Source organism: Numida meleagris, chromosome 1, assembly GCF_002078875.1.
Source record: "Numida meleagris isolate 19003 breed g44 Domestic line chromosome 1, NumMel1.0, whole genome shotgun sequence".
In the NCBI taxonomy this organism is placed as follows: Eukaryota; Metazoa; Chordata; class Aves; order Galliformes; family Numididae; genus Numida; species Numida meleagris.
In genome coordinates, this window is record NC_034409.1 from 161,679,054 (window position 1) to 161,705,159 (window position 26,106).

Consider the following 26,106-nt stretch of genomic DNA (forward strand, 5'->3'; position numbering starts at 1 on the left):
CTTTCTTTTTCTTTCTTTCTTTCTTTCTTTCTTTCTTTCTTTCTTTCTTTCTTTCTTTCTTTCTTTCTTTCTTTCTTTCTTTCTTTCTTTTTCTTTCTTTCTATCTTTCTCTTTCTTTCTTTCTTTCTTTCTTTCTTTCTTTCTTTCTTTCTTTCTTTCTTTCTTTCTTTCTTTCTGTCTGTCTGTCTGTCTGTCTGTCTTTCTCCTGTCTTTCTTTCTTTTAACTTAATATAGTTGCCTAGTGTCATTCTAGACTCTTCAAGGTGTCTGACACAATCACATAGTTAGAAAATATGACAAGAAATATCTAGGAAACTTATGCCTTTCTGGAGTGGTAGCTGGAAGCCAAGTGGGAAGCTAAGGGCATTTCAAGAAAAGCTAAATACCTATTTATGTTCAGTTATACTGAGTCATAGAACTCTACTGTGTTTAGATACCTAGTTTATTGGTAACTCACGTATCTAAGTGCATACATGTTTAGCTTTCCTATTTACTTCTGCATGTAGACTCTTCCAATTACATGTTCAGATCTCTAACTGAATCTTTCTCTAAATCACTCCACTTCACAGGAGAGTGAATTCAGAATTGTAAATGACATTAAGTGAATAAAAGCTATTTGCTTTTTTTGCTTTTTTTTTTTGAGATTTTTTTTTTCCCAAAGGACAGGACCCAGAGTTCTTTGTATAAAAAAAAATATAAGATAGTAAACCCTGAACAAAGATGGAACATGATTTTAAGCACATTGCTTAATTAAACTGAAATATCATTGTCAAAGAGTTCTTTTCTTTCAAAATCTGATCTAATTAATGATATACTGATATACTTACCAACTATAAACTAAAGATTGTAGCACATGAATATGACTAAGTAGAAGTAATTCACTGAAGTTGCTTTTTCTGGTACTTGAATGTCTTATTCTTGCCAGCATACTGGGGAACTTAGACCCCTTCTGCAACTCAGTATGTCTGTTATTAGGTTCTTACGTCCCATATAATGATGTAATACTCAAGTAATCCCGCCATTCTATGGGGTTATTTATGTAAAAAAATTACTACATTAAGCTGGTGATGCCACCAGCAGGACTCCAGCTGGGAAGCCAGATTTGTTGCCTTCTTGAAGGGTAACTCCTTAATTCCTTTGAAGTATTTTTTTGAGTTTCCTTGCCTTCTCCTATTGTTTCTGTGGTCCCTGGCTCATTTTACTGACTCACGGTTTGTTTCAAATCCATTTAAGACCAAGATCCATTGTTGGTTTTTTTTGTTGTTGTTGTTTCACTGTTTTGTTTTCAAATCATATTTTCAAATTAGTTATTCTTTTTTTTTTCTTGCGTATAATATATTTTGGTAAAAACATTGCATTTATTGGTATTGAATTTAATTATGTTGTTTTTTGTAGGAATTCTTCAAAAGTCACTTTACATTCTTATCCTGTACTTGAGAATGCCTGTCATCTCTTCTACTGTAATGTCATATATTTGCCTGCTTTACTTATTCTAAATATTAATGAAGATACTGAAGAAAACAAGGTCCAGTTTAATTACATGATGAATGAAACTTGAAACACTCTCATAGGATAGGGTTAAAATCATAATAACTACTTCTTCAGGTTAAGTTTTCAACAGATGACTGTACTCTAACTATATTTTCTTAGTTTGCTTATAAGAATGTTACACATGGCAATGTCAAAAAACCTAATAATGTCAAGCTGTACCTTCTGCTTCTCCTTTATTCACTCGGTGAGTTAGCTTGTCAGAGAAATAAATTAGATTAGTTTGACATGATCAGTTTTTGACAAATTCATACCATTCATTTTTATCACCTTATTATCTTTTAGGTACTTATAAATTGATTTCTTAATAATTTTTTTACAAATATTACCAGAAATTGGAGTTATAGTAAAAGGGCTATAATGCTCTGGATTCATTTTTGTCTTTTTTTCACAACTCTTTTTTTTTCTTCTTCTTTTTTTTTTTATCTTAGATATTAATCTTAGTGCTGTTAGAGCCATGAATCACATAAATTCCTAAAAATAATTTGCCAGAGGTCAAGATATCACAAAAAATTAATTCTTTATGCAAACAGATGAATTTAGCCAAGCTGTACAATTTGAATTTGCCAATCCTACTTAAACAAAAAAGAAAAATACCATAGTGGAATACTTTCTGTATTCTGTTCTGTACTTCATAACGTTTTTTTTATTTGAATATGTAGTAAAAATAAAGTTTGAAGGGACTTGCTTATTTGTTGAGATTTTTTTTCTTTGTTTGTTTTTACCAGAGAGCACTGATTGTTTCTATCGTTGCACAATCTTATGTTCATTTTATATTCTTTCTTCCTTTTTTTGCTTATTTCTAATGTACTTATGGAATCTTGTCATATTGTTTTTCTGTACCTTGCTAACTGAAACTCATTTTACACTTTAATCTCCTTGATTTCTTCCCAATATATTTTTTTCTCCTTTATGTGTATCCTTAGTTATCTGTCTTTGTTTCCACTCTTTGTTTACTTATTATATATATCCTCAGGTCTTTAAAGAGTTTAGGATTGTGTATTACTTTATTACTATGCTTCCTGTCTTTCCTGTCCAATGGGATAATCTACCATTCTGATTATATAATCTTGCCTTTTCAGTTACTGCCACCTGCCACTTCTCCTACAACCTCAAACCCCTAATACCTCTCTCCAAAGCACTTTATCTCTTAGTTCCTTGAGTTGCTTATACTGAATTTTCTGAATTTTATTATCTTTACTATTCTTCCTCTTTTCTGATGTGGTCAGCAGAGCAAGGAAGGTGATTTTCCTCCTCTACTCTGCCTTTCTAAGGCCCCATCTGGATTAATGTATCCAGGTATCCAGGTCTGGGGCCCCCTGCACATAAAAAAGATGTGGAGAAGTTGGAGCAGGTCCAGAGATGATCCAAGGGCTGGAGCACTTCCCCTGTGAAGAAAGACTGAGGGAGATGGGCTTGTTAAGCCTGGAGAAGGGAAAGATTTAGGCATACCTCATTGTAGTGTTTCAGGATTGAAAGAGGACAAAACAAATGGAGACCAACTTTTTACATAGGCATCTAGTAAATGGACAAGGAGGGATGGATTTTAACTAAAAGAGGGGAGATTTAGATCAGATGTTAGGAGGAAATTGTGTACTCAGAGGGTGGTGAGACATTGGAACAAGTTGCCCCAAGAAGCTGTAGATGCCCCATCCCTGGAGGTGTTCAAGGCCGGGTAGGATGGGGCCCTGCAAAGCCTGATCTAGTGGTTGGCAACCAGGGAGTTTGGAACTGGATGTTCTTTAAAGTCCTTTTCAATCCAAAATCTTCTATGATTCTTCTGCTGTCAACTCTGTATAAAAGTCATTATTATCTCTGAAATAAATTTAACCTTAATTATACTATAACTTTAGATTCTCAGTCAGTATTTCTATATAGATTAGAACAATTCAACCTGGCTCAGTTCTATTTTGGATTCAAAAGTAAATTAAAGTTTTCCAGTTTCTATTTGTATTCACTCGATATTTGGTGCAAGAAGATTACAATAAGATAAAACTAATATCTCCCATATGGTGTTGAAATCTGGCTAGAGAAGCCTGAAGACTTGGCATCAGTGAACCCCAAATGCTAATACAAACCCCACTTGGATCTAAGCACTACCTCCTCACCCATCCTTAATATGTACTTAACGTGTGAGTGAGGTATTTTTCTATGACATTTCCTAATGTTACTTTCCAAGGGAGTAATTTGATAAGTTCACATGGTGATCCCAGTGAGTCAGCTTGGATTTGTACTTTAGGACAGACTGCCTTAGACTGAACACAGAGCTATTATCTCACAGATGTCTGTGGTAAAATTAAAAAAAATTACAAATGCAACTGGAATGAGCAGGGAATCAATTATGAGCTACAGAAGTTCTTTCAGTGTCTGATTCTAATTATATTAATTATGAACAAATGTGAGATGTAAAAAATGCCATTTCCAATAATCAAGTAAGGCCATCTTACTTGAAAAAAGAAAGTTAAGCATGTACCCTCTATAAGCAGTTCATTATAAAGTCAGAGCTTAAACATACAATTAATTTGGTGACTACTGCAAAATTTTACTTGTTTCTCTATTATTTTAAAGTATACAATTTCATTTAGTGCAACCAAATTTATTATGAGGAGCTATTTCAATTTACTATGTGATTGTAATTATACAAATGCTTATATCTCTGACTAACTGAAGGTTTCTGTCTAAATCTATCAGCTTATAGATTCGAGTGAACTTAATAGTATGAACCTTGCTTCCAAACAATAAGAGAGAATTAACAATGCTGAAGCATTACTTACAATAAGACATCAATAAGACAGGCTTTTGAGAAAGACAGCCCTTATGAGAGAACACAGAAGAATAGATTTCTAGCAAAAAAGTTTCAAAGTAATGATGATCATATAAAATACTTGCACCTAAGCTTTGATTTCATGCCTGGGAGAGACCTTTCAAACTCCATATTCTCACATATATGTTTTCTTATACTTTTATGTTAATTTTAGCTGATGTAATGGAAACTGTCTACATTTTATAGTAAACAAAATATGATTCACAGAATGGTTCTAGTCTAACTTCTAATATAAGCTTGTAAGATTACATGCATGTAAGATTAATGCAAAATAGTTTAATGAAACTTGCTTAATTATTTGTTTGAAATATCTTACTAAAAATTAATACTGTATTTTATGCTTCTAAGATGAAAATGTTTTTGATTTCAGATTATGCAGACTTTTAAAATATGTTGATTTGCTCTCCTTCTTTCAAGAACCTCTTTTAAAAAAAAGAAAGTGAAGAAAAATAAGCACAGAAAGCAATAGAAAAAAATAAATTAGAAAGCAAGAAAAAATATCTGAATACTGTGAGCATCAAGGATAACCCCTTTCCAAATAGATCATGTAGCCTCATTGTGGTCGAAATAGGTCTAAAAATTCAATCAATTTTTTACTGTCAGTGGGGTTGAGTCAGACCCAAAGAGAGCATTAACGAATTGGTTAAAGTAGAACATTCCCATTTCATGTCAAAACCAGGACCTTTTCAACTCACAAGGTTACCAATGAGTTCTATGGGTATTGACATGTCTGTTTTCTTGTGACTAATGGTGCAACTATTCAGCTGTAAATATGGTTGGCTACATTTTGAATCAGTACAGATCACTTTTTCTTCCTGTGCACAGTACATATGTACTCTGGATCAGAACTGCTTTACAGGCCCAGTGTCGAGAAACAAAAAGCCAATTACACAAGGACTTCAACACTTTAAAGCAGATAATAAAACAGATTTAAACTGTTGCAGTGTATCATTAAAACCTACTCAAAGAATATACACTTTTATGAAGTTAATTCAGGTTTCACTGAATGCAGAACCGTGCATCTGAATTTGCATTATTCATATATATTACCTCATATTCTGCAGAGTTTACCAGAGAAATTCAGTCTATCTCCTTGTAAAATAATGGGTGGACTACAACTTCTAACCTAAGTAGATATGTTGTCCATCATTGGAAGAGGCAGTTAAATAAATTAGCAGTTATGCTGTGAAAGATTTAGGTCAGATGACTTTGGAACATTTACTTATATTTATTTATAGTACTTAATAAAATGAAAAAAACACAGTACAGGTAATACTTTTATACACAGAAAAAAAAAAAACTATCCGTATCTTGAGAAGTAATTATAGGTGGCAGTATCTGTAAACTTCAAAGCTGTTCAGTTCATATAAATTCTTATCTCTACAAAGTGTAATGTGTTAAAAATAGTGGAAATTTTAGAATGCTACTTAATATTTTTGTCCTTATTACTCTCTGTCCCTGTCCTGCTGTAATTTAACTGAGGGTAATAATTTAACAAAGACACAAACAAAAGAATGTACATCAAACCCTGACTAATAACAAACAGACATTTTGATATATATAAATAACATTAAGTGAATACATACATGTACGATTATACTTATGTGTGCATGTATGTGCATGTGTATGAACGTGCATGAATATATATGCAAGCAAGCAACATGCCAGGGAATCTTTTAATAGAAATAGGATTTATGTTAAGACAGGCACAGGTGTGTTGAGCCAGATTTCCTTAGTTTTTAACTCCCTTCATGCCATATAGTACATTAAAAAATATATATATATATTAAAATATTTAAATTTATTTTGGCAACATATTCATCCTCCCTCCTTTTTTTTTTTTTCTTTTTCTTTTTCAGTGGAATTTTCCTAAGTGAGAACCACAGGCAACAATGTTGTGGATTTCCAAGATGAGTGAGCTTTTAACACAGTGTACTGGGTCTGTCTGGGGCAGAATTTGTAGTCTTCACAGTAGCCTGTGCTGTGCTGTGTTACGGAGTTGTGACTGAAACAGTGTTGATACCATGTCAGTGTTTTGGATATTGCTGAGCAGTGTCAAGGCTTCTTCTTTTTCTGAGTCTGACTCTCTAATGAAGCAAGGAGGTTGGAGGTGGGCTAGAAACTGGAAAGAGACATAGCCAGGACAGCTGACCCCAGCTGACCAAGGGGATACTTGATGTTCCACTCTACACAATTTTGTGCTCAGCAATATCATCTGAAGAAAAGGAGATAAGGGGGAATGTTATGACTGTGGTTTAAATGTCTTTCCACCCAAGTAACTTTTAGATGTGATGAACCCTGCTTTCCTGGAAGTGGCTAATATCTGCAAGCCAAAGGGAAGCAGTGAATGAAATCCTCTCTTTGCTTTGCTTGCGCTCAGAGCCTTTGCTTTGCCTATTAAACTGTCTTTACACCAACCTATGAGATTTTTTCACCTATATCCCACTGCAGGGTAATGAGTGTGGTGCTTGGATGCCTACCAGGCTTAATCCAGACCAGCTGTTGTAATCTTGACCCATGAGTTTTCAGCTTTTGGTTTTCCAGTTCTCTCTCTTATCTCACTGTGGTACAAGGGAGTGAGTAAACGATGGGGTGGATGCTTAGCTCTGGCTGGGCTCAGCCCACCACACACACATAGTGAAAATGCATACAGGGAGAGAATAAAAACATCAGTTTTGAAATTATTTGCTCCAAGGAATTATATGCTTCAGGACACAATCTATCAACAAATTGAAAATCATTAGGGAGATGTTAGAGTAATTAATTTATAATAATGTTTCATAAAGCTCCTAATGTGTGATTCTAAAGAATTTGTGAGAAGTTACTCTTGGAGAAAGACTGCTGAGGTAGCTGCAAGGAGTACCATTTAAACACTCTTTAAATGCATGCTACATTGAATAATACTTATGAAAAGAAAGACAGCGTGAGAGTAAATAATTTTTTTGAGAAAGTGCAAAACAAATTTTTCCACTTGATTCAAGATACAGAGAACAGACTGAATGATTCCTTAGGCAATGCTGCTTTCTTTCTTATACCCTTCTAGGTTAACACAGATTCTCACTCAAGAAGAAAAGAGGGAAGGTAGATTTCACCATTGTTAATCACTGAAGATCTGCTTTGATGATTTTTTTCCTACAGGAAGAGCATTAACAACATCCAATTACAAACAAAATTTATTAACAGGTGGCAATTCTTAAAAGAATAAAGGGTACAGAAAACATATCGGTGTAGTAGCATTCTGCAACACAGCCATTTGGCAGATTGATAGAATTCTTCTTGCACTTTAAGTAGTCCACAGACAAAAACCCATTGTGATTTCTGGAATAGCAGAGTGGGTATGTCTCTGTTGTACAGATTTTGGGTTCCTACTATCAGCTGTCTCAGAGTGACAATATCATACATTTAAATTTTATAGTTACACATTTCATTCTTCCAATCTTGGGAAAAGCACTTCAAACATGTCCACAAAAAGGTAGTTCTGTAGAAAAACAGGAAGTTATATTGTTTAAAAGGCTGTATAATTTTTAATATTTTAATTTTTCAAGTTAAAATCTCTTAATTTTGCAAGTGAATGTCCTGTATTCACATGTAAAAAAATATACATATAAATGAAAATCCCTTTATCTTTGATACAAGAGCTTTAAAGGAACTGCTGGAATTTTAAAACTGTAAAAACGGCATGAGTTAAAATGACTTGCTTTTCAAATTAAATTTGACAGTCAATTATTCTATAAGAATGACAACTACTGTAATTGCTTTTACTATTTTAGAAAAAGAAAAATGGGAAACTAACAAGCTTTTTCATTTTAAAGATGATACTGAACAGAAATTGAATATTATAATCACTAAAGATGCGATGGGAAGTTTAATATTTGGATTTCCTTCAGAAAGGTATGTACCTTTGCAGAAATTGCTGCAATGGACTAATGTACAAACATTCACACTGAGATATATTAGTAATCAACATTTCACATCGATGTATTGTCTCGATTGTTAATGGTTTAGCAGGCAATTTATTCCCCATAGTTAGAATGATTGACTCCAGAGATTATATATTCCTCACATCATCACTGACACATTATCTTAGTTTCACAGCTTAGATACCCTCTACTAAAGATGTTCTACAGATGGTTGTGTCAAACAACCACATGGTAAGATTCAAGAGTCAAGAATGTATGTTGAATATATACTTTTTTATCGTACAAAGGAAAAAGGAATTGAAATATTTTGAAAACATGAAATAATGTCTTCAATAATCTCTACCACTCAGTGTGCAATACACAGAATAAACACTATATCAAGAATTGTAACACTGTATCAAGAATTTGATGTAAAAAGACCTTTCATGCCCCACAGGGCTGTTAAATCTTCAGCAAAAATTACTGGCAGTATACACTATGCAAGTCCAAGAAGAGCTTTTTGCAGTACATTCAGTAAAAACAAAATCCTGTTGTCCATACAGTGACAGAACTGGTGTTGCATTCCAAATATTCAATACTCATTTTTGCTCAGAATTTTCAAGATCTTCAAAATGTGTTTAGCTCAATCCACAGGATCGAAGACCAGTAGGGAAAAAATAAAAAGAAAAAAGAATTTGAATAATGATTAGTTTTGTGAATATTCTGACTTTTTATAATAATGGATGCAATAATTAAATATAATCATGATTATAATTATAAATGATTATATATAATCATATGCACTTGTATACAAGCATAATTATAAATAATAATTTTGCTTAGTAATAATAATACATAATGCATTGCACTACAGAACTGCACAGGAAGTTTTCCCCATATGGAAAACTGTTCATTTGGTTTAATTTCTCACATGCTTTATAACACCTTGTTCTTAATTAAGTCTTCCTCCAGCCCTCTAGGATCACTTTTCCTTATTCAAAGTATAAAACCAAAAATAAGAGCAGGACTAAATCCCTCCCTTTACAGTTGCTCTGTCACATGGCAAGAAATCTTCAGAAGTTAAGATGAGCCTGAGGTTTCATAAATTTGCTCTCATGACAGATAAATTTGCCTTTGTGGCATTTCTAGGACAACTTGCTAGCATAGGAGGCATCACAGCTCTAATGAATCTTCCTATCTGGTAAAATACCACAAAACAAACAAATAAGCAAAATCTGAAGTCAAATACGTTAACATTTCTTCATTACAAATGTGGTGTTAATGTTCAATAAGTCAGCTTTTTTTCTAACTTCAAAGTGGTTTTTCTTCCTTCTCACTTGGCAGTGGTTATCCTTTAGCTGCTTGATGACTGAGCGCTCCATTTTCTTATCAGCTTTATTTATCTTAGAAACAAGCCAGCATATATGCCAAATCCAAACAAACTAGCCTGCCTAGTTCATTTTTTTGGAGACAAAGCAGATTTGTATGGCTCTAGGCAAAAAAGTCTGATTAGATGTCACCTCCACAATTAGGACTAGAGCAGTTTTATCTGCTAACTTAATGTAACTCACAGATAGTGCTGTTCAGGGGCTTAGCAAAACAAGCAAACAAATAAATAATAAAGTTTCTAAGGCTGGACCTAGAGTTATAAGGATGGCTGTAGGCCCTGCTCCAGCTGACCAGTTGACCTGATCATGCATTAATTGTGTGACCATAGCAAGGGTGTATAGACATACTGAATCTAGGTTGTCCAAACTAGTCTGCATGGTATTACGTCTTGTATAAATTGTGTTGGATTTCTATAAACTTGAGGGTCTTCATATCAGATTTTTTACAATGCATATATTCTGTCTCAGGAGCATATTTACAGAGTAACACACTTACAGTTAGATGCTACTTCTGGAAATTGATCTTGGTATCCATGTGGATCTGGTAAGATGTGCATGCTCTGTGAATCATCCTCCCAAATGGTCTACATTATTCTCAGCAGAGATAAAACAAGCAAACAAAATATTAAGAAAGGGTTTTGGAACAAAGTTGAAGACTTCATTATGCCACCAAAGAAGGAAGGGATGTCATGCAGAAGGACCTGGACAGGCTTGAAAAGTGGGCCCACATGAACCAAATAAGATTCAACAGGGTCAAGCGCAAAGTGTTGCACTTGGGTCAGGGCAGTCACAGGTATGTCCATAGACTGTGGAGAAGGATTTGGGAGTCCTGCTGGATGAAAAGCTGGAAACGAACCAGCAGTGCGCACTTGTAGCCCAGCAAGGCCAACAGTACCCTGCACTTTCATCAAAAGTGGGGTGGCCAGCAGGATGAGGGAGGGGATTGTCCCCCTCTACTCTGCCCTACTAGGGCCCCATATGTAGTACTATATCCAGGCCTGGGACCTCCAAAACAAGGATGTAGAGCAATTGGAGCAGGTCCACAGGAGGGCCACAAAGACAATCAAGACTGGAGCCCCTCTCCCATGAAGAAAGGCTGAGGGAGCTGGGCTTGTTTAGCTTGGAGAAGAGAAGGCTCCAGGGAGACCTCATTGTGGCCTTCCAGTGATTGCAGGGAGCTTACAAGCAGGGCTGGGACCAACTTTTTACACAGACTGATAGTGATAATAGAGGGCAGAATGGCTTCAAACTAAAAGAGGGGACATTTAGGCTAGATGTTAGGAAGAAATTTTTTATTCAGAGGCTGGTGAGGTAGTGGAACAGGTTCCCTAGTGAAGTTGTGGCTGCATTCAAGGCCAGGTTGGATGAAGCCCTGGGCAGCCTGATCTAGTGGGTGGCAACTCCACATGTGGGAGAGGTGCTGGAACTAGATGATCTTAAAGATCTCTTCCAACATAAGCCATTCTATGATCTTTGATTCTGTGCGTATAAATCCAAATCCTGAATATTGCTTTCTCATCCTAACTGAAATTTATTTAGTTGGATTATGTAAGTTTCAGAAAAAGCAAAGATGATACAGTCTTCCATAATATATAAATGTGACTGCTGTTTGGGTCTTCGGGATGACATCTTTTTTCTCATTGAGATTAGCTTTATATCAGTTCTAATTACATTTCTCATTCATGTTGTCCTCTGTTTTTCTATTTGTTTTATATAGGTCTCTGTATCAAGAAAGATTAAACACTCTAGAAACTCTTCAGCCTGAAAAGATACAACTAAAGAGAGGATATTGGAAAGGCCTGTAAAATCATGGCTGTCAGATGCAGGCAATGATTATTCAGTATTTGTCTTTGAATATTCAACAGATTTGAAACAATGTATAATTAAATTGTGGACTCCCATTACCAAAGAGCATTGCAGAGTTTAAGACAAACAGATTTGAAAAGAACATTTTGTCAACAGCTGTTAAATATGGTGATCCAAACTCACTATCCCACAGGCAGCTTGGTGAACAAATAGGTTTTTTTATGCTAAGCTCAGATAAGCCTAAATATGATCTCTACTGTTGCCTATATATGAGCAATCTATTTCCCAAGGGTTTTTCAGGCTAAATGTAATACAGTATAACTTAGATTTAAAAAGGGATCAGTCCACTCCAGAATCCAAAATAAAGATTGATATACAAAACCTCATAATCAATTTCATTTTCTGATTTCACTGTCTCTAGGTTTTGAACTGAAAGTAGAGTCCATTTTGACTTTTTTTTCTTTCTTTTATTGTTCTTTTTTTTTCCTTTACTTTGTAAAGTTCTGCCTGCAAAGCATTTCAAGTTTTCTATCCTTTCAGTTAACAGTGATACAGATTTTCTATTCCATTCAATGGTTTTGAATCAAGAACTTTTTGAGAGTAACATTTTTTTTCCTTCAGAATTCCAGAATCTTATATGATCTCTCAGTTCTTATCTGCTAGTACCAATAATTTCAGGTTATGCTTCATTCAATTAATAAATCATGCTTATGCAAGCAGGAAAAAATAATGTACATCTAAGGGTAAAAAACAGATAAAGTCAGATATTCAGAAAATATACACAAACATTAATTTAGGTACCTTAGCTTATGTTTATTCAAGCTGTAAAAATATTTGTCATTCAGAAACAATACAAAAATAAAGAAAGAGAAAAGAGTGTTTAAATATTAATTGCATGCTGAATAGTATGTAGGGAGATAGTTTATGGGAAATGGTTTGTTAGTAAATGGTACATTAATTTTCCTGAAAGGCTTTATACATAACAACAAAATAGTAATAACTGTTCCAAAAATAAATACCTTACAGATTATTTTCTCAGTCTCACCTTATAATAGCAACAGCAACCTTCAGAGCATCTACCATACACATCACTGAGATGCTTATCATCCTGATATGCATGCACTTCTTATCTGACCTTGTCAAGAAACATTTAGAAATGAGTAGAAAAGAATAAAATCATCAGAAGAGCTTCCTGGGAATAATGACTACCTGCATTTATTTCCTTCCTTGTGATCAATGCCTGAATGAAAAAAAAAGGCCTGGGAAATACCTTATAACTCAATTGCTATTGTTCAATCTACAGATGAACTTACTCCATCCAGCCTCCTGCCAAGATCCTGATTTATTAGGGTGCAGCTGTTGTATCAAGTGTCTGCATTTAATCTTAACAGAGATGTGAGAAAGATCCTGAGTCTTTCCCTGGACAATTAGTATCAGATGATGATCCACCTCCTCCACCAAATTGATGAAAACGTCTAGCCTGTTCCTGTCTCCCTTATAACTTGAAGGTACAAGACTCTGTCAGCTTAACCGTACAGCTTGTTAAAAAAAAAAATCTGTCATTCAAGAGTATTCAGTAGATTTATATGTTAGAAGAACGTTTTTTTCCACATTGTGGTTTGTATTGGTATGTTTTTGTTCAAATTCTGTTTTGTGTTAGCAATAACTCAGAAGGCAGGCTTGCCAGTAACAAAAACTTATGATGAATTTTAGCAAAATTTTAGTATCTTCTGTAAGAAAAAAATTAAAATATTTTTGTGTTTTTACGTGGCTGTAAAAGGTTTAAAAATTGTCTATTTGTTCAATTTTTTTCAAATTTGTTTCTGATTCATTCATTCACAGCTTTGGAGAGAGCCGATCTGGACTCGGTAACTGATTAGAAGAGGGAAACAAGAAGTAAGGATCTGAGATATTCCAGGAGCACCTCAGGGACAGTGAAACTTAATAAAGAAAGTTAATTGGAAACTGATCAGGGAGAAGCAGAGGTTGGGAGGCAGAGAAGGGGTATAAAAAGGACCAGTGGATTGTAGACCAGGGCTCATCAGTGCCTGGCTGAGCACTGCACTTGATCATTACATTCCGTCCTATTCTCATCTATCTTTGTGTAATCTCATTCCCAATCTCAAATTCAGTGCTACAAGGGCTCCATGATAGCTCCCGTGGGATCTGTGTGTGTGTTTGAGGACTGGGTGCCAGCTTCTGGAGCCAGGCCAGGTGTGGGTGTCCCAGCCTGTGGCGGCAGCTGCTGGAGCCAGTGGGGTCTCAGTGTCAGCTCCTGGAGTGGGTAGGGGTCTTCAGCCCCCAGCCCCTGGGACAGGAACAGTGTGTGTCCCCAGAGCAGCTGCTGGGGGATGGGGTGAGAGAGGTGAGTGGGGCTGCACTAGCAGCTGGAGTGGGGACATGGGTCACAGCCATAGGCCTGGAGCAGGCTACTGAGGCAGTGTCTGTGCCTGGGATGTGTTTGTACATTCCCTGGCAAACTCCATGCTAGAGAAGCAATTGAGTAGGGGACCCATGGAGTGGATGAGAGGTCTGGGGTCCATTCAGTTTGCTGGCGGGCAGGGAGACTGTACCAGTGCTTGAGGCACCCTTGCATGTACAAGAGATGGTGAGCCTGGAGGTGTGTGTGTGTGCGTGTCTGTACCAAGGACCTGCTGCCCTGCCAGCCCAATGGGAGCAGGGACCTGGTCTGTGGTGGTGTAGTATGAGCCCCGCTTGCGGGTGATACTAAAAGCAGTCTGTGTGACCAGTCATGTCAGTGTCTGTCTGTGGGATACACATTCAGCCTCACTACTTGTAAAATCTGAAAAGGAGAAAGAAGCAGACAAATGCCGTGTCCTTAGGTGTATACCCAGGGTCCCCAGGATATTGGACTGGACTCCACCAGTGACTTTTTATCGTGTCTAAGGAAAGGGAAGAAAGGCTACTTCATTGTCTGTTCTTAAATTTGACAGGAAGCCAGGTACTATAATACACATGGGTGCTCTTGCAGGAAGCATCTTGCCTGGGCCAGCCGTGTCACTGACTTGGGTGTCTACAAGGTACATCATGGCTTAAGTTGCCAACAGGAAAGCTGCAGCCATGCCCGCTGGCCTTGTGGAAAGATGCCCAGACATCAGGGCTGGGTACTTGTAAAAGAGCATTTCACCTTCTGAGATGATAAACATTTGCCAGATCTTGGTTTTACATGATTATTCTTGTCATCATGGGATGTAGAGCCAATCCCTAGCCCTGATTTGCACATAAAGGCCAGTATGCCCTTCTCCTAAGAGGAACCTTCCTAATACACATCCATGCTAGTGAAATACTGCATGTATTTCTTTTCCAGCACACCTCTTTCATCCTTAATTTTCATGATTTTCTAACCAGACTTTATGTGTATCCTAATAAACTTTGTTAGATGTTACTGATGTTATACTACTAGTAAATTTGCAACTGGACTTATGTAAGAAACTTTTAAAACCATATAACAACTAGAAAATTAATTTTCAGTCTTCATTTGTTACTTGAAAAGCTATCTACAGTTGCTCTGGAATATGTATAAATATACTCTGAAGTGTCTATGTGATTGACTTTACTCAAATAATCTTTTTCTGCCTTGTTATTTGAAATCGGTTTTGTCTTTTAGGGAAAAACTAAACAACTAATATAAGTCAAGTGTTGTGGTTCCCTTTATCATCAGTGGAAGGAGGCAGGCAACCATAATGGGCAATTAATCTCACCCAGATGTATAGCTTTCTTTAAGAAAGAATCCATCAGGACTTGCCTCACATTTATTACGTTACAATCACTTTTGCAGAGGTTTTGTTGCTTATGTTTACCTCATGGCAAATGGACCACAATAAGAAGTTCAGGGTGGTGTAGCCAACAGCAGAAGAAGAACCAGATACCTCAGATGCAGCTAATGTACACTGTCTCCCTGGCCAGTAGTGTAAAATCCTATATAATATGCCAGAATTATACATTACTATCATGCACTTCTCCATGCAAAGAAGTGCATACAGCAAGGCAAAAGATTCAACCCTGCAAAGATGTATGAATTTTAGCAATTGTGTGAGCTGTGAAGAAGAAAATAAAGCAAATGTTTTTCTATGTTTCAAAAAGAAAAATATACTTGTTTTTCTTTGTTTGTTTGTATTGACTGAAAATGAACAGAGTCATGTTATAATGCTCTTGGATGACAGCATGTGCAGTAACTTCTGTGAACTATCTTAGGATCACAGAATCATAGAATAGTTGAGTTGGAAGGAATCCTTAAAGGCCATCGAGTCCAACTCCCCCACAATGAACAGAAACAGATACAGCTAGATCAGGTTGCTCAGAGAAAACTTTTTTCATATGTCTAATCTTAATTCTCCTCTCTTTTAGTTTTCCCTTGTCCTATCACAACAGACCATGTTAAAGAGTCTGTCTCCTTCTTTCTTAGAGACCCTTTTAGGAAGACCCGTCAGGTCTCCTTGGAGTCCTCTCCAGGCTGAGCAGACCCAGCTCTCTCAGCCGGTCCTCATATGGGAGGTGTTCCATCCCTCAGATTTTTTTTGTGGCCCTCCTCTGGATGCTCTCCAACAGCTCCATGTCTCTCCTGTACAGAGGACTCCATATCTGGATGCAGTATTTCTGGTGAGGTCTCACCAGTGCAGAGCAGAGGGGAAAGATCATCTTTCTCGACCTGCTGGCCATGTTTCTTTTGATGCAGCCCAGGAAATTGTTGGCTTTCTGGGCTGTAAGGGCACACTGATGGCTCATGTCCAGCTTGCCATCCACCAGTACCATAAAGTCCTTTTCTGAAAGGTTGTGCTCAATTCTTTCATCCCTCAGCTTGTATTGATTGGAGGTTTGCTGCGATCCAGGTGCAAGACATTGCAGTTGGATTTGTTGAACCTCATGGGGTTCACCTGGGCTCACTGCTCAAGCCTATCTAGGTCTCTCTGGATGGCATCCCATCCCTCAGGCACATTGACCACACCATACAGCCATAAAGCATGATGTGGTGATGTGTGATAAGGGGTGGAATGTCATGGTTCTATGTTTTTTCATTGGTATTCAGCATCATAACATCATGCAGTACACTGGGAGTTAAAGAGTTAATGGTGCAGTTCCGTGGATTGTCAGTATTCCTGGTTTCTTTGTCTCAGAAGAGAAGAATGAACTAAAACTCCCACAAGACTTCATTTTTCTGTTTCTGTTTTCTGTTTGGAGGGAAAGATAAAACAGACTGGGAGTCATGAGACTTTTTCTCTTTGCTCCCTGGCTGCTTCACCTACAGCATTAGAGAAAGAACTTTGGTTTCAGAAACTCTTTCTCTTTCACATTTTATTTGATTTATTAGCTTCAATTCCAATCATATTGTATTATATTCTGTTATCTCACATTCCACTACTATATTTAGTAAATTAAGTTTTTTTTCCTTAGCTCATTGCTGTCAAATTCCCTCATCCAGGCTCATCTCCCTACCTTTTCCTTTTTCCCCCTCCACCCCTTTTCCCAGGGTGTGGATCCACGGGTCCCTTCGCTCCCTTGTCACAGTAACTAGGCTGAACAGTGACATACCTGCAAACTTGCTGGGCATACACTCGATCCCGCTGTCCATGTCATTGATGAAGAAGTTGAAGAGTATCAGTACCAGTACTGATCTCTGAGGGACAGCAATTGTCATGGATCTCCATATAGACTTTGAGCCATTGAACACCACTCTGTGAGTCAGTCTTGCAAACAGTTCCTCATCCATTGAACAGTACACTCATGAAATTTATATCTTTCCTATTTGGAGAGAAGAATGTTATGCGGGACTGTCAAAATCCTTACTGAAGTCCAGATAGATGACATCAGTGGCTCTTCCCTTGTCTACTGATGCAGTTACACCATCATAAAAAGCAGCAAGGTTGGTCAGGTAGCACCTGCCTTTGGTGAAGCCATGCTGATTATCCCATATCAGTTCCCTCTCTTCCATGTGTCTTAGCATAGCTTCCAGGAGGATCTGCTCCATGTTCTTCCCCAGCACTGAGGTGAGGCTGAGAGGTCAGTAGTTCCCTGGGTCATCCTTTCTACCCCTCTCAAAAATGCATGCTACACTGCCTTTTTTCCAATCACCAGGAACTTCACCTGACCACCATGACATTTTCCAAATATCAGTTGTGGCTTGGAGACTACGTCAGCCAATTCCCTCAGGACTCTGGGATGCATCTCATTGGAACCCATAGATTTATGTATGATCACAAACCTGATCTTTGCTTACAGCAGGAATCACATTGTTGCCCTATTTCCCATCTTCTGAATTATCCACTTGACATCTGTGTGTAGAGCAGTCACTTGTGAAGACTGAGGCACAAAAAGCTGTTCAGTACCTCAGCCTTCTCCTTCTTTGTCATTACTAGCCTGCCTTTGCTTCTCGCTAGGGAGGGTATGTCCTTCTCAACTTTCCTTTTCCAGTTGGTGTACCTATAGAAGCCCTTCTTGTCCTTCTTCGCACATCTTGCCGAGTCCAGTTCCAGTTGGGCCTGTGCATTCCTGACCAAATCCCTACACAGCCTAGCAGCCTGAAATGATGACAACTCATTTCAGTGATCAGATCAGTATCTGTCTATAAAGATCTAATCGTATCATAAATAATTTTCTCAAGCAGTGTAAATCACTATTTTCCTTTGGAAGTGAATCAGCCAGCATGTTATTTGGGACACATCTGGTCTGCTTGACTCAAGTTTTGTGTAACAGAAATGACACAATGTTAATTTGCTTTTAAACTGCTTGACATATCTAAGAATTACATAAGCAATTGGATGAGACTGAATGGAATTCATTGAGATATCATCCACATATTCCAGTTATTTTGCCTGATTGTTATAGAAAGCATTTTATATGAGCAACTAACGTTCACATTTTATATGAGAGGTTATCATGTTCACATTTTCCACACTTGGTCTTTCCAAAACTCACTGCAACAAATTATTTGCTGATTTATACTCCATTCTGCATTTGAAGAAAACATGACCATGGAGTTTAACTTAAAATGTTTTAGATTTTCTCATCTCCTTTTTTGTTTCTTTATATTGTGGCTTATTCTGTATGTGGTCTTAGGTTACTTCGTAATTATACAGAGAGATGTATTTTAAAGTACAGTCTTTAAGAACACTCAAACTCAGAATCTGATTTATCATAAAACCACTGAATGGCTGAGGTTGGAGAGAACATCTGGAGTTCATCTGGTACAACCCACCTGCTCAAGCAGGGACACCTAGATCCATTTGCTCGGGACCATGTTGAGATGGCTTTTGAAATGTTAAAAGGAATGAGACTCCACAACCTGTCTTGGCAACCTCTGTCAGTGTTCTGTCACCTGTGCAGTGAAGAAGTGTTCAGGTGGACCCTCTTGTGTTTAAGTTTGTGCCGATTGTCTCCTGTTCTGTCACAGGGCACCACTGAGAAGGGCCTGGATCTGTCTTCTTTGGTCTTGCCATCAGGTATTTATATATAAATTGATGAGATTCTCTTGAGCTTCTTCTCCAGGACAGATGATAGTAATCAAGTGCAGTGCTAAGCCAGACATACATACTGACCAGACCTGTTTTACAATCGACTGATCCCCTTTATATCCATCTCTGTCTATCATCCTCTGTTTCTCCCTAATCCCCTTCCACTGACCTTTCCTTATTAAGTTTCACTGTCCCCCACATGCCCCCAGAATATCCCAAATCCAAATTTTCTTCTTGTTTCCCCCTTCGATTCAGTTACGAAGTCCATGTAAGACTTCTCCATATCTGTACCTGAAGTTTCTTAACAACTCATCAACACTCAAGTGACTTGAAATTGTTGGCTTTTGGTGTTGCCTCTGTTAGCCTGTGTCTAAATGTTTTGTGTCTTTTGCCTTCCCCTTTTACTTATTATTCCATTTTCTGTAGAAAATGTTCTCTGTCAGATAACTTGAATGAAGCAGGTGCTCAGACCTTCCATGCACCTTTACAATACGAACTGGATATTTTACTATTGAAAAAAATGTATCCAAAGACAAAAGAAAGACACAATACCATCAATATTGTATTTCTGAAATGTTTTTTTCAAAGATACCTCATGACAACATTTTTCATGGTACAGATCAGAAGTTGGATGCTGTTTTAGTTGAAATCATGAAAAACTAAGTTGACTCATACAAGTATGTGATTTATTAAAACTGTACAGAATTTATATTAATACAGAAAATTATAAATGAATATACTTCACCTATTTTCTGACATAAGGTCACTTTGACTTTTTCATACCAGTAGGGCAGTTAGCATAACTGCTCTAAAAATGAGAAACTTTGTTATAGCAACACTGTAAGACTTGTGAGATTAAATATGTAGTTTTACTGCATTGTATACATTTAGGAAATGATTATTTTCCAAAGTATTTTTTTACACTAGAAACACGTTAAGTATTTTTCTTACTGTTACAGGTAATATTGAGCTCCTGGATCGAACCTCTTAAATATGAATAAGTTGTATACAAGTAGACCTTCTGGATTCACTTTGTTTTAGCCTTTGGTGGCATAATAAAACCCACGGCAATTCAATAAATTCAACATTTAACATACCTTTGTATCATTAAAAAGGAGTAAAAGATTCTAGTGTAACATTACCAGCAATCTGCAGGGAAAAAATAGACTGTAAAAAGATTGTACACACCCCAGGCCTGCCATAAGATAAACTACTTAACAATAAAGATGACCTTTTCTGTTTGAAACTATTTAATTCTGGTTGTATCCTCTACATTTAAAAAAAAAAAAGTGCTCAAGAAATTTATAAAAAGGCATGCACAATTAAAGTAATTCTTACAAAACTAAGCATTTGGCAGCATACCAGTATACATGCCTTCTCTGAGACAGCCTAACATGACAGCAGAATTTCCAGCTAGTTAATATGGTGCCTGGAGATCTGACCACTTCTTGTACAGTCATTGGCTCTGTACTTTGCTGTTAATTTCTACCTGGCTTCATTGTGAAAGATCTAAACTCATTAAACTAACCTTAGATGTTAGCACTTCTAATTCTATTGCCTCCTATATAACCATTACTGAACACAAACACTGAGGTTTTCTATTACAGGGCTTACAGCACTGGGAAATCTGACATACAGCAGGGAAACTATTTATTTCATAAATATGAGCTAAGTTCACAGAGGGGTTGTAATATTTTATTCACATATTTTAATACAGTATTAAATTATAGAAGTAAATTCAGATCTTTTCCCCATGAGAAAGTTCCAGAACCCAAGTCGATGTATCATGATATTGAGAAAAATGAATTCCAGTCTGCTAGCTATGTATCCACACTTTAGTTAAATAAGACAAAAGACCAGTTATAATAAAATATATGCATATCATAAACACATCTTAATTTGAGATAATGATAAATAATTGCTTTATTACAGGGCTATATTCAGTAGCATGGCAAGCAGGAGAGAGCTGTAGTTCACTGTTAAATGAAACTGAACTGAAGATCAACACTGATGTTATGACTTCGTAGAAAATGACGTAGATCTGTAAATATCTCAGCTTTAAGCTTTGAATAAACATAAATTAAATTAATCTAATATATAAAAATATATATATATTTCCAGTAACTCTCCTAGAAAATCATGCTTATTTCCCTGCTTAGCTAGAAAGCACCAATCTGGAAATGAACGTGTCTCAGGAAAGAAGACAGTGTCTCTTATATCATTATTTGTGAGTCAAATATTTAAATATTGCAGTGTATTTACATGCATACATACATAATGTATATATGTACATAAACACAAATTATATATCTATATATTTACAGATAATAGATTTGCAGATATGATAGATACAGATATTTGCAGATACATGGCTCTGTAGTTGAGAGATTCTCAACTAGAGATCCAAAGACACAAAATACTTTACTGTTCAGGACTTGAGATGAAGTCCAGGCTGCTTTCAGTATGAATCACAGAAAATAGAGAGGAAATGTTGTCTAGAGGTTATGTCTGATTTACTCCTCTTTTTCTAGTTTCTGGTTGCTCAGCATGCTACTTTGAAATTTTAAACAATGGAGTTTCTCAGGGAAACCTTTAGGTGTACACCAGAAATAAAAATTAATGTGTCAATATATATGGAGAGAGCAAAAGCAAGAGAGAAAAGGTCTATCGCTTTAGGAATTACAAAATGCTATAGATACAGTAGATGTGATTCCTGCAGAAGTACTGCATTGAGTACAGGTACATTATATGCCTAAATTTTCTATAGTAAAGAACCAATTTCCTCACACCTTATATCTTTACTGGCATTTCTCTTAGGGATTGGTGGCATATAATTTTCTCTTTCTATTCAGTTCACTTGCTTTATGTACTGGTCATAAACATATACAACAACTTTATTATTCTCTCTATATCTAGTCTGTCAGCCTGCTGTGAGCAGGAACAGGAACATTTGGGGAAGAACTGTGATTCTAAAATGATCACATTAATATTACCTGCAGTTTACTCTTAACTGGTTTTTTTTCTTAATTCTAAAAAGCTTAATTTCTAATCAGACTTGAAAATGTCAGTTCACAAACAATGTCTGCCTGCTGGTAAAAACAGGACATATTCCTGCTGAGTATTATGTATACCCATCCAGGTTGAAGTTAAAGAAGCACAAACGTATAAGCCAAATTAGATTCCACTTAGGTTTCTTATAGCAGAAAGCCAATTTAAATCACTTATTGCAACCAGAAGATGATAAAGATGAAAAAGAACTTATTTTTTTCCTATTCCTTTAAGAACAGATCAGTAACATACACAGTAATAGCAAAGTAGTTTTTATTGTAAACAGGCTTTGAATGTTGCACAGTGTTGAGTAGGTGACTCAACTGTCTCCAGTTTTCTTGTCCAGTCCGTATGGGTAATCCAGATAGGTAGCTCTCCTTTTTTTTTTTTTTTTCCAATTTGAAAATAAGAAAGTAAGTAAGTAAGTAAGTAAGTAAGTAAATAAATAAATAGAAAGAAAGAAAAATCAGAATATATTTCCCCTTAAGTATCCCATTTGTACTTATCTCCATCATAAACTGGGCTATTGCTAGAATTCCAAACTCCCCTACTTTTATCCCACTGTATGTATTGTTTCCTTTTGTATTTAGAGGAAAGAAAGGGAGAAAAAAAGGCAGAGAAAATTCAGATACAATCTTTTTCCCTAGGTGTATTGGAAGTTCAACTGGCTCAGGCAATTGACATCTGGAATTCAAGGGTGAACATGCAGATAGCAGAGTGAGTGCAGGACTGGTCTGTCATATCTGCAAAATGCTCTGCAGTATAGATTCTTTCTTTGGTTTCAGTGAGTGCAATAGCCTTGGACTGACCACCTCACAATGGTCATCTAAAGGCATCCATCCTGCTTACGGACCCCATCTGTGCTCTGCTGGTCAAGAACTGCACTTTTCTCCTGTAGGTCTACTGTCACATCAGTTAACCAAGGGACATCTCTAGTCATGAAAGAAGCTTGAATGGTACCAGCTACTTTTTTATAATCACTTAACACAAGCTCTGGCTTTTTAGTTTATAATTTAGTACTCATGGGGATTTTCCTTTTTCCATTCCTTATCTGACTCTTTTTATTTTTTATTTTTCTTAGAATTTGACTCAACCTCATCAGATATGTGCTGCCAATTTTTATGTCTTCTTTATATAATCCCTTTTATTTTCTACCAGGAGGGAAATTCAGAGGGAAAAGAAATTCCAACACCCTTCCTGCCCCCATTCAAACAAAAAACCCAGTGAGAAGTTGATATTTCCAGTTGTGCAGAGAAGCAAAAGAGGTGGCAAGCCAAGACTAGAGTCAGATCATCTATCTGTTTTGACTCTATCGAACTTCTTAAAGACACCTGGAACATGCTTGAACTGGGGAGCTGAGTTCTTTGATGACTGTCAGGAAGAAGAAAAAAGGTAAAACAGCAAAAAAGCTAAATAATACCAAGGGATAGAAACTAGATCTAAGATAAATAAAAGAACAAAACATTTCTGACAGGTATTCTTGTCACAATACAAATAAACTATAAAATAGCTGAAAAGTTCATGGAATGAATGAACATGAGTTCTACATCTATGAGAATAGTCAGTAATGCACCTGGTATGGAACAGAGAAAACACCAATATATCACTGATAGAAATGGATTATCCTTTAAATGAGAAACAGGGAAATACCTGCACATCTTCCTGAACCAAGGCCTTATGTGTTGTCAATGAATGTAGTATAGCTCATTTATTTTACTATTACGGCATACAGGCATTTTATTTAAAATTAATCATTAGAAATTGAAGTCTCAAATAAGTGAAATTCTCTATGTAGGTATGAAGTTGGCTTGTTTGTTTGTTTGCTTTCTCCTTGAAGAAAAGATTAGTTCTGGTTTTGTAAGTTAGAGGAAAAAAAGAAAAGAAAAAGAAAAAAAAAAGAAAAAGCAAAGTAACCTAAGATAAATAATCATGACATACTGGTTAAAGTGTCCATTGTGCATTTTATAGTATGTGCACATTTACATGAGAGATCTGCTTTAAGTCGACTAAGGCACAGTGAATACTAATAAAGCAAGGATATATCGTTAAATTAACTTTTGAAATCAAGAGACAGAAATAAGCTTTCTGAGAGACATTTTAAGTTTGTGCCCTACTGGTTTTTGAATAATATTCTTTGTAATTTTACCTGAAAAGCATTTCTTGTTTGCTTATGAAAATTTGAGACTGTGTTTTAAAAATCTTAACAAAGTTAATGTGTCACATGCACTTGTTCCGCTTATCCACTCTACCAGTTACCTTGTCAAATATAGAAATCTATTTTGACAGAATCTATTCTTCACAAAACCATACCAGATGGTTTTTATCACTTTATAATTATCTAGGTACTTGTAATTTAATTGTATAATAATTTCTTCTACTATTATTCTAGGAATCGAAGCAAGGCTTGTTGGACCATAGCTCTCTAAACCCTTTCTTCACCCTGTCCATGGATAGGCATCATGTTTGCTCTTTATTCTTCTATCACCTCTTCAGTCCTCAAGAATTCCATAATCACTTCGTACTTCTACTAGTTTGTTAATTACTTCAATGATGAAAATTTCTCATAACTTCTACAGTAAATTTCAAATTATTTTCCTTCTAGGAAATTCTCACTTGGTCTTTCTGTTGACTTACACACACACTCTAGACTGTTATTTCCTTGCACACTCCCAAATCCTTCTCCTCAGATCTGCTCTCAAGCCATTCTCCACCCAGCCTGTATCTGTGCTTGAGATTGTTCTGATCCAGATGCACAATCTTGCACTTTGAGATATGATTAAGATCTGATTTACTGTCTTGGTTCAGGAACCACATATTCCCTTCTGTCTTTGATGAATTCCGGACTTGGAGTGATGGGGATCATTTCTGTTCAGCATGTCTACATTCAGCAGAGAAAAACACTTCAGGGAGAGGGTAATGAGAATGATTAGGCTCAGAAAATAGAATAATTGAGGAAAAGTTGAAAAAGCTGGGGTTTTGTAGTCTAGAGAACAAGAAAGAAAAGAAATGTTCAACTATTTAAAAGCAAATAGATCAAGAGGAGGTTGATCAATGTGCTTTGAGTTGATGAGAAATATCCATCTTAATTTGAAATATAATATTTGTTATGTTAGAAGACAAAAATGCAGTAAAAAAAGGAATATGAAACCTTGCTTTGGTTGTCTAAGTTTATGTGCGTGTGTAATAAGATGCTTGCCTAAATAATGTTTCAAGCTTTATGTGACTATGAATATATAGTATCATAGAATCATTTGAGTTGGAAGGGACCCTTAAAGATCATCTAGTCCTACTCCACTGCAAGGAGGAGGGACATCTACAGATAGATCAGAGCCACTTTGAGCCTGGCTGCCAGTGTCTCCAGGTACGGGATATCTACCCCCTGGGCAAACTCTTCCAGCGCTTCACTACCCTAAATGAAAAAAACTTTTTCTTATATCCAATCTAAATCTCTCTTATTTTAGTTTGAACCCATTTCCTCTTGTTCTATGAAAACAGACCCTGCTAAAGAGTCTATCCCCTTATTTCTTCTAGCCCCCCTTTTAGATACTATAAGTTCTCTATCACGTCTCCCTGGAGTCTTTTCTCCAGTCTGAACAGCCCCAGTTCTCTCAGCTTGTCCTCATATAGGGAGCATTCCATCCCTTGGATCTTTTTTTGTGACACTCTTCAGCAGGTCCATGTCCTGTACAGAGGACTCCATACCTGGATGCAGTACTCCAGGTGAGGTCTTACCAGAGCAGAATAGAGGAGCAAGATCACCTTCCTTGACTTGCTGGCCACACTTCTTTAGATTCAGCCCAGGATATGGTTGGCTTTCTAAGCTGCAAACTCATTGTCATTGCCAGCTCATGTCCAGCTAGCCATCCACCAGTACCATAAAGTCCTTTCATAAAGGGCTGTGCTCAATCCTTTCGTCCCTCAGCTTGTACTGATAGTGGGGGTTGCCACAACCCAGGTGCAAGACATTGCAGATGGATTTCTTGAACCTCGTGGGGTTCACTGCTTTAGCCTGTCTAGGTCTCTCTGGATGGCATCCCATCCCTCAGGCACACTGATCACACCACACAGCTTGGTGTCATCTGCAAAGTTGCTGAGGGTGCACTTGACCGCACTGTCCATGTCAT